Consider the following 10,091-nt stretch of genomic DNA (forward strand, 5'->3'; position numbering starts at 1 on the left):
AGATCTGTCTCACAAAATACGACATTTAAAATTGTCTCACATGAGTTTTTTTCATAATCAAAATAACTTGTTTCGTGGTAACACATTATTAAAGGGCCAATTCTATCCTACACCAGGTGATTTACTCTTCTTTACTTTTTTTTTTCTTACGCGTGTCTTTTTTTTAATTATTATTATATTTCACTCTACTTTAACCAAAATCAACCAAACTAATCATTAAACTAATTTCGTTTAATGTATATAACATATGTTATATCATTATATTATTATTATTATTCTCAAAATTTAAAACTTAATATTTTATATTTAAAAATTACGTGAAATTTTTGTTTGATAGTAAAACTTTTACGTTTGAGATTTGAGATTTTCATTTCTATTATTATTATTTTTGTGGTAGAATCATATGAAATGTAAAAAATCAATATTTTAAAATTTAATTATTATAAGAAATTATATGTTCTACCCATTTATAAACGCTAATAAAATTATTGTAGCTATTTTTAAATGATATACATGTATATATTATTAGTCAGTGACAGGGAGTAATAGTCCTTATTAAAGCCACCAATAAATAAAATTTTGGGAAAATTGTGATTACGTGAATTGACGGCCGCGTGAATTAATGCGCAATCAATGGACGCTGGCTTTCATTTTATACCACAATCTTGTAATTTATACAAGTCTTGTATGGACCCAAAAATATATCGGATATAACATGTTTTACGCCAATCATAATATTTGGTAGTTTGATGGTTATTGTCTTCCTATCTTTGTAAGAAATAAATATCAATATTATATTTAACAGATCTTTTGTGAGATAATATCACATATCTTTTTTATTCGGATCAATCTTATCTATGTTTACAATAATAATTAATATTTTTGACATAAAAATAATATATTTTTCATATGTGATTCAAATAAGATATTTGTCTCACATATTTTTTTACATATTACATTATGTAGCAGAAATATACAAAAGTCTTCCGATCTTTAGTTTTTCTTTGTTGTCCTATTATTTTTTTTAAAGAAATAATAACCAACGCAAAACTATAATTTTGTTTATGATAAAAGTTTTAGGAAAGATTACATATTTGCTCGTTTGTGATTTTGTTTCTTTATATTGGCACATTTTAGTTTTAATTTTTGTATATTTCAATTTTTGATAATTTAATTAATTTTTTCACATGATTGTTGATGTATCACTATATAATAACTAAGTCTGTCATATAAATATATATTTATATGTGTGTGTGCGCGCGCGCGCGCACGATTATGTACGACCACATTTACAGTTTTTCATAGTTGTATGGATCCAGATATTGTATCCATTGGACATGTGTTCCGATACAAAATAATGTATCAGGTGAAGAAAGACAACGAAAGGGGCCACGCGGTCCAGTTTATCGAGCATGGGCTAGAAATTTGGGCCAATTTGATCATTTCCTGCTTAGATTGATGGGCCGAACCTAGGGTTTAAACTTTAACGCTTCAGAAACGACTCTTAAAATCATGCAATTCTACCTGAATTTCTCACATTTTTAATAAATTTGACATATATATTGATAATTCAAAGACTAATATTTAACAATATTATAAAAATAGTAATACTTCAAATGTATTATAGAATAATACAATAGCAGGTCTCTCGTGAGACAGTCTCACTGAATATTTATTTGTGAGACGCGTCAATCCTAACGATATTCACAATAAAAAGTAATAATTTTAGCATAAAAAGTAACATTTTTCATTGATGATCTAAATAAGACATCAGTCTCACAAAATACGATCCGTGATACCGTTACACACAAATTTTTGTCATAATCCAAATATTGAACCGTACCTCTGCGGACCTCCATTTTTCTCGTGATAGCATAATCTTTCTAAAAGAATCTATGCTCTTCCGGAGAAGTGTATTCTCCCTAACTCGTCCCTAGGTTATTGACACATGTCATTGTCCTTGCTTTTCTACTACGGGTTTTTTTTAAAAAATATTATAAATTAAAATAATAATTATAAAAATATGATAAAATGAGAGTCTTTGTAAAAATATTGTAATCCGCTGCACACTGCTGCGGATTCATCCGTTTTTTATTAAAAAAAAAAAATTAAAAAAACTAAAAAAAAAGAAAAGTGAGTGGGTCACGGATTCTTTGAATTCGTGACCGTGTCTACTCCTGCGTATATTCCTCTATAAATAAAAATTTCCGTCCGCTTCAAATTGTATCCTTTCTATCTTTCCTTCCTTCGTCCGAAAGTATTTTCGTAATAATTCTCGCATTCATCTGATTCAAATGCGCAGAATCCATCTTTTCTAATTCGATATTGTATTGATATTATTTGTTGATTTTATTATCCTTTTAATTTGAAGATATATCAAGAGGTAATGCTTAATTTCTTTGATAATATTATAATTATATATTAAGAATTAATATTTTTTGTGCATTTTTTTTATAATACTTGTCATTTATTTCAGATATTAACACCGTCTGTTGAAATTATTACAAGTTCCGTATAATTACGCCGGAGAAGGTAATTTAAGCAATTCTTTTAATATTTTGTTTGTATTTTTTATATTATATTATATTAATGTAATTATAATTTTGTTCATTAACATTATATTAATAAGTCTAATATAGTTAAATATTATATTTATAATATTAATCAAGATATTAAAAAATAGTTGGAATATTAAAAAAATAATAAATATGATATTGTGCTTTTGGAAATTTTTGAAGTTTAATATTTTTAATATAATTAAAATTATTTAATATAAAAATAAGTTAATATTATTGTACTTAATAGTAATGAAATTATAAAGTATTTTGTTATGTTCTGTTAAAAAATTTATAACAATTTATATATGAAATAGTGTTTAGTTACTCTTATATATGAAATATTGTTTAGTTACTCTTTAACTTTGGGCACTTTAATATAATTTATATAATATTATTAAAAAAAATTTGTTGATGCAAAATAATATAAAAAATTGATAATTCTAATTAAAATATTTTTATCCAACTATATATTTTGAAATAAGTTACTTAAAAGTTTAATATAAGTAACTTATATTAATTTTTGTTGTCATATATTAATTTGTGTTGGTATATACAAATGTTTTTTTGAAAATTATGTAATAAAATTGTACCGAGTATTTGGTGAATTCATCAGTCCTTCAGCTCAAGTTTTCGGGATTCTTCTTGTGCAGCTCTTTATTTTTTTCACTCATTTGTATTTTTGTTAGGTATAAAGAATCTGTGATTCTTCTCCCTTTATAATTTGCGTCGATCGTGTAATTATTTTAATTCCTAATTTGACTTGATATTTTTCTGTCGAATCTTAGAATTTTAGAGAATTGCGCCGAGTATCAGCAATTCAGAATTTGATTTCTCCACCAATCACAAAATTAAATCTATCATTCCACATTTGTACAAAATCCGCGTGATATGTTGCCCAATCGAAGTTGTTCCGGCCTTGTCGAGTCAGCTTATGGAAATTGTCGAAGTTAGTAGCAGGTGGCGGAATACCTTGACGCATTCCGAACTGTCGGAGACACCGCTATGGTCTATGCATCTCAACGATATGAAAATTAATCAATGTGCATGCCGACCGACATAGATGAATGCTATTTTCATCCAGAATTCTGCCAGCCTCCGGAGATGCCATATAATAAACTGTCCATAGAAACTGAAGCAAATAAAATGAAAAAAAAGATTAGCAATTTCACAATATATAAATAAGATTAAAATTGTAAAAAAATTTCAAACTCTAAACAAATAATTTATATATCTACCTGCCCTTCTACCATCCTGTCAAGCATATCTCTCCTTATACGGACTGAATGCTGGGCGGTGTGTGTCCAAGAAAATCCGCGTCTCCACCTGTAATTTAAAAAAGTACACAATATTTTCATTTAAAAAAATAAGAAATAATAATATTAAATTTTAACTATTTTTTATTAGTACCGTGCGCCGTATGGTGGGAATGGTAGACCCTGAATCACATCCGCAGCCTGCTCTTCTGAAATAGATACATGTTCAGCTCTATCAGGGCAAAGAAGAATAATCCTAGACCACACCCAAATCTGCAATAACGTACAACAGAAATAGTCAAATCTTAAGAAAAAAAAGTACAAAAAACGTAATGACCGTATAAATGTACAAATGCCTGCAATATCTGAAATGTGTGTGTCTCACGACGCCATCTCTCAACAATGGCTGTAAGCAAATGATTATCATAATATTTAATAGGACCACACTAAATGACACCATATAAGCCCATGCGTGCAAGACATAGGCGGACACGGAGGTGAATCCCAGCATTATGCAATCTCCAGAGACATTTGTCTGACCGGCGTGGCGAAATTATTGCATCCATATTTTGAGCGTTGTTATTAGTTGATATGTGTCTATCCCGCAAATACAACACATTCTCCGTATTTTCAGCCATCTTGCAAACAATAAATCTTTAGTTAATAGTTATTTGTTATAAAATATATACATTAGCAATAATTATTTATTATAAAAAATATAACATGTAATTACAATAAATAAATTAGTAATACTTATTTATTATAATAAATACATTAGTAATAATTATAAAAGGTATACATTTATTGTAATTAAATTAAGTATAATTATTATTATATAATTAATATTATAAGTATTTCAATAAAAAAATTACTTCATGGAATTATTATATAGGTATTAATGTTATACAATTAATATTTTAATTATTCAGTATTAATATTTTAATACGTGATGCAATTAATATACAAGTAATAACAAAATTACGTGAGTCGATTAATATTAATATATAAGTATTAAAATTATACAATATAAAAGTATTAATATATACGTATTAATATTATTTTATAATTATAAATATATAAGTATCAAAATAGTTATTATTATTACAATTAATATATACGTATTAATATTATTTATAATTTTTGTAAATAAATTAAGTATAGTTATCATTATTACTTAAAAATAAAATTTCAACTTAGTTAAATAAACCTATAATTTGTCCAACAACAACACCTGAGCACTAGGGATTTTTCCTCAACAAAACCACAACAGTATTTATATATTTTATCGAAAATTTTGTTGGTACTAAACGGTATTATTCATGTGTTGTCAAAGCTTTATTTTCAATCGATGGATTTTTTTTCTTCTAGCTAATAATTAGAATAGAAAGATTGACAGTATTATTTTTTCCGCCCAAATATTGTGCATCTAATTTCGATTTCATGAAATTTAGCAATGTATCCCTTCTCTGCTTAAATTTTTGTGTATAAATATATAACATAATCTAATTAACTTAGCTCTAATTATTTAAGATCTATGTAGAATAATACTGTAATGCAGGGAAATTTAATCCTAATAATCTGTAATTATTGAATTATAATTTGATATGATTATGAGAGAATTAATTGGGACACGAAATAAGATTACGTGTGAAAATGTATGTGCGAGAGCCGAAGGTCTCGCGCATATGCGCGAAGAGTAGGCGCGCATATGCGCGAGTAAGACAGTAGCCCATGATGCAAGACAGTAGCATCGGCGCACATGCGCGACTTTATACGCGCACATGCACGAGCAAGTGTGCCACTTGGATTCGCGCACATGCGCGACACAACCCGAGAGTTGTGAAGAATTACTCGCGCATATGCGCCGATCAGGGGCGCGCATATGCGCGAGGCGAGGTGCCAGTCACGCGCCGAGACTTAGTGTCTCGCGCATATGCAGCCGATAGATGTCGCGCATATGCGCGAGACGTGCCAACGAAGGATGCGAGCCACGTTGCTGGATGCATGCGGGTGTATAGATATATATATATATATATATATATATATATATATATATATATATATATATATATATATATATATATATGGAGAAACTTTGTTAAAAATCCTTACGCCTTTATATTTCAATCCGTCCGTCTGATTTTGAATCCGACTTCGGTATCGAGTTCCTAGCAACGTAGGCTACAACTGGACGTAAGTTTTGCTACGTTTTGACATGTTTTGAAATTAGACTATTGTCAGAATTGAATAGGATTCATATATGATGTTCTTGTCATGTTAGACATCATAGAATCCTGATTGAGAAACAGATTGATTATGTAATTGTTATGATTTTCGATGTCGATTTGACTGAGAACTCATATCAGATATGTATGGTTATTGAGATTATGACTAGTATCGATATTGATTATGAGTTCTGGTATTATATCCGTGATGTTTGGATTGACGGGGTTATCGAGACTGTATTGTTATACCGTCGAAACATCAGTTAATTGATATTGATCAGATTCTGTAGTGATTTCGATTATATCGTGATATGGTCGATATGGATTAGAGTGTATCTTGATTGGGTATCGATCAGCATATATTTCGATTTGAATATTAATCAGAACAGGTATTGAATTGAGTTGAATATTGATATTATATCTGTTCGGTATTGTGATTACCAGATTGAGAATGGACCGAGATAGAGTCGGGACTTCTTCTTCTTCTTCTGAGCGAGAAGATAAAGGTATAAATTAATGTTGAGTTGGGATTGCACAACTTGAGTGAGGTTTGACTCGAGTTTCCCTAAATCACATACTTTATTTTATTGCATTGTTATTTGCAATTGAATACGATTGATATTTTTGGTCTATGGATTTATAGACAATGTATGTCTTGAGTCATAAGCGGATATGCTTAGTCGTAGACATTTCATCTTGTGACAGAAGGGTCGGATAGTGAGGACTCGTCACTGGCCCATTGCACTTTGTCACAGGACATGATATTGGTGATAGGACCACAGTCCATGACGGTTAGGTCAGGACACTGGATGTTTGGTTATATCGACGTGGATAGAACTGGAGTCTTTTCTATTACTGTTGGTCGATATAGGAATACCACATCTGGAAACCGGGATCCCTAGGCTAGGATTGAGTCTAGTCTAAAACGTGGAGTCACGAGTCTGAGGGACGATTATATTGATTTATATTCTTGATATTGAGTATGTTCCTGATATTGGTACATGCTTAGAATAGAATTTATTCTGGATATTGGATTAGGGTATATGTATAGAATATGATTTATTCTTGTAATGGATTTATATCATGATTTTGATATATGATAGGATTTTCTGTTATATGCTTTTATATTGTTTATATGATGGCATGTATACATGATTTATACTGGGATATCTATATCTCACCGGAGTTATCCGGCTGTTGTCTTGTTTGTATGTGTGCATGGCAACAGGTGGGCTAGGATCAGGGTCAAGAAGGGAACGAGGCTGGACTAGATAGCGTGGAGATCCGGGCTTTGAAGCAACTTAGGACTCAACACTGACTTGTAGTTGAACCTAATTGGATTATTGTAGATCATACAATAATTGTATGTTATGTTTAATATGTAATTTGAATTTAATTACATTACGGTTCCGCTGTGTATTTTAAAAAAAAAATTAGACTCTGTTCATTATACTTGAATAATTAGTCCCAATGACGATTAAGGACTGTATTAGCGTCCGGGTCCCCACAACAGGTGGTATCAGAGCATTATGTTTCAGAGCTGTAGGTCCTTGAACTATAGGTTCCTTAGCACTGAGATAGAGAAGAGTGAGCGGGGTAGAATGAGTTTTCTTTCCTTGCATGTGATTGCTAGCATGTGATTGATTATAATGTGGAATTACATTGTGTATGCTAGCATGATATTATATTTTACTGCCTGGATTTATATGGCATATGATTGAATATAATGTTGAAACTACATTGTATATGCTATGATTTCAGTATGTTTTTACTGGATAGTAAGCTACATGTTACCTGAATTCTGAGTTGATTTGGTAATATGTATTATTTGAAACTGGATCAGAACCAATTCTTGATCAGAGGTAAGCTGATCAGGATTGGGATTGAGACGGATTTGTCTCTTGTTACTACTAACGTCTGTGATTATCAGATATTCCTCCTAGAAGGATTCCAGAAAGAGGCGGTACATCGTATGATCAGATGGATGTGTCTGAAACTCTGATGGAAACACAGATGATAAGGTTTCAGTCGTTTCAACCACCGATTTTGAGGGTGTTGAGGCACCAACTGATTGTGAGACTTGGCTGGAGGAGATTGAAATGATGTTTGAATTTCTGGGATTCATAGATGAGTGCAGAATTAAATTGGTTGGGAATCAACTACGGGAAGTCGCTAGGAGTTGGTGGCTGATAACCCGGGAAGCCATAGCACAGCGTGGTTTCACGATTACGTGGAAACTTTTCAAAGTGGAATTGTATCAAAGGTTTGTACCTCTATCATATCGAGAGGACAAAAGTGCAGAATTTGCAAATTTGAGGCAGGTCCATTGAAGATTGATGAATATTTGGCCCATTTCTTCACCTTGTTAAAGTTTGGTCCGCAAGTGGCTAGAAATGATACAGCTGTAGCTGATCAGTTTATCAAGGGCTTGAATCCAGAAATACGCACCTTGGTAACTGTGAAACAACCGAGTAATTTTACTGATACTCTGAATCTAGGCAGAAGAGCAGAAACCGTTCTAATGAGACAAAAGGAAGCTTCATATGTTCTTCCAACACCGATACCACAACAACTGCCTTCCAGAATCGAGATTGGCAGTAGCAGTGGTGGAAAGAAAGAGATATTGAAAGTTCAAAAGAAGCAATTCAAGAAGTTTGGGAACGGTTCATCTAGCTCCAGTGGCTCTAGTCCGAATTATACTGGAGTTTATTGCAGGAATTGCGGTGGGAGACATTCCCCGGAGCTATGCCACGAAGTGACTGGTCGGTTCAACTTCTGTAAACAGCAAGGACACTTTGCTAGAGTCTGTCCACAGAAAGGTGCCCGAAGATTTCAGGGAGCAGGATCATCTGGGGGTGGTGATCGAGAAACAAACCCAGGACACACTTGATGATACAGTGACAGGTACTGGTCTTTTATGATTAGATTGCATATGTATTGATATATACTAATGCATTCTTTATGATTATCTTTGACTGAGTTGCATTGATATACATTGTACCTGTTGAGTCTGTATTTACTGTAGTCTTGATTCCTTATTTTTTGGGGAAAGAAATTTGATATCAGTGATATTCTGTGATATATCATATACTGCAGTAAGTTGAGAATGAGATTGAGTTAGACTAGCTTGTACTTGTATTGTCTGATGATGACTGCATGATTGATATTGACATATCGAACAAGTACAGAGCTATTCTAGAGTCTTGCCAGGAAATGGTAAGATTTGGACCTGAAATGGCCAAAGAATGAATGATATACGGTAAGGATTCTTGATTTTGAATTCCTTGAAATCCGTATTACATAAGATTCGTTGATTATCGATAGGAATGGAGTAATTCCTTATGTGTTCAGTTGATGACTGAAGCTAAGCCTATCAGGATTGATTTACTAGTAGCAGGAAGTTTGCTATAGTCTTTCAGATGAGATTTCAGGATTGTCCTGTAGCTAGGAGAGTGATTTCAGCCTTGATGTGATTCCAGGTATTGGTTTCATTTTAGAAATTTCTTATAGACTGATACTGATTGAATTGAGAAAATTGAGATATCAGTTGAAAGATTTATTGCCTGAAGAGCTAGAGTTACATCTGATTATATGTTTCTTTGTAAAGTAATTCCGTTCCGTTTATGGGTTGATAAATCCTGTGCTTAGAAGTGTTCTGATGATTATATGCTCGTTTTATCTATGATCTTTTGATATATTCGTAGCATATGATTGATTGAATCGAACAATGGAAATTTGTATTGAACATTTTGGGATCTGAGATTGTTGTATACAAATTGTTCGGATATGAATCTCAATTGTAACAGATTGTATTCAGAGTCTGTGATATCTGAAGATAGTATCCTGATTGATTGTAGCACTGTGAGACCGTGATCAGTGGCTGAGAACGACATTGAATATGGCAGAATTTTCGAAACGTCGGAAATTGCATTCTATGCAGTTATTAAATCAGTATTGTGTATTGATATTCTGAATCTGATCTGATATTGTTATCATTCTGAATCCGTGTTTGATACCGATTGTTATGAACCATTGAGCTTACATACAGTTCAGTC

The 10,091-nt window shown here is 31.9% G+C and overlaps 2 long non-coding RNA genes across 2 annotated transcripts; one reads left to right on the forward strand and one right to left on the reverse strand.

The window, feature by feature from the left end:
* Window positions 1–2,247: 2,247 nt before the first annotated feature.
* Window positions 2,248–3,390, forward strand: LOC140837755 (uncharacterized). The gene is made up of 3 exons (XR_012119451.1): window positions 2,248–2,383; window positions 2,477–2,532; window positions 3,344–3,390. It is a non-coding gene; the product is annotated as an uncharacterized lncRNA (long non-coding RNA).
* Window positions 3,391–3,395: 5 nt separating this feature from the next.
* LOC140837754 (uncharacterized) lies at window positions 3,396–4,101 on the reverse strand. The gene is made up of 3 exons (XR_012119450.1): window positions 3,966–4,101; window positions 3,794–3,881; window positions 3,396–3,687 (listed from the first exon to the last, which is right to left on the reverse strand). It is a non-coding gene; the product is annotated as an uncharacterized lncRNA (long non-coding RNA).
* Window positions 4,102–10,091: the final 5,990 nt, after the last annotated feature.

Source organism: Primulina eburnea, chromosome 8 (genome assembly GCF_022965805.1).
Source record: "Primulina eburnea isolate SZY01 chromosome 8, ASM2296580v1, whole genome shotgun sequence".
NCBI lineage: Eukaryota > Viridiplantae > Streptophyta > Magnoliopsida > Lamiales > Gesneriaceae > Primulina > Primulina eburnea.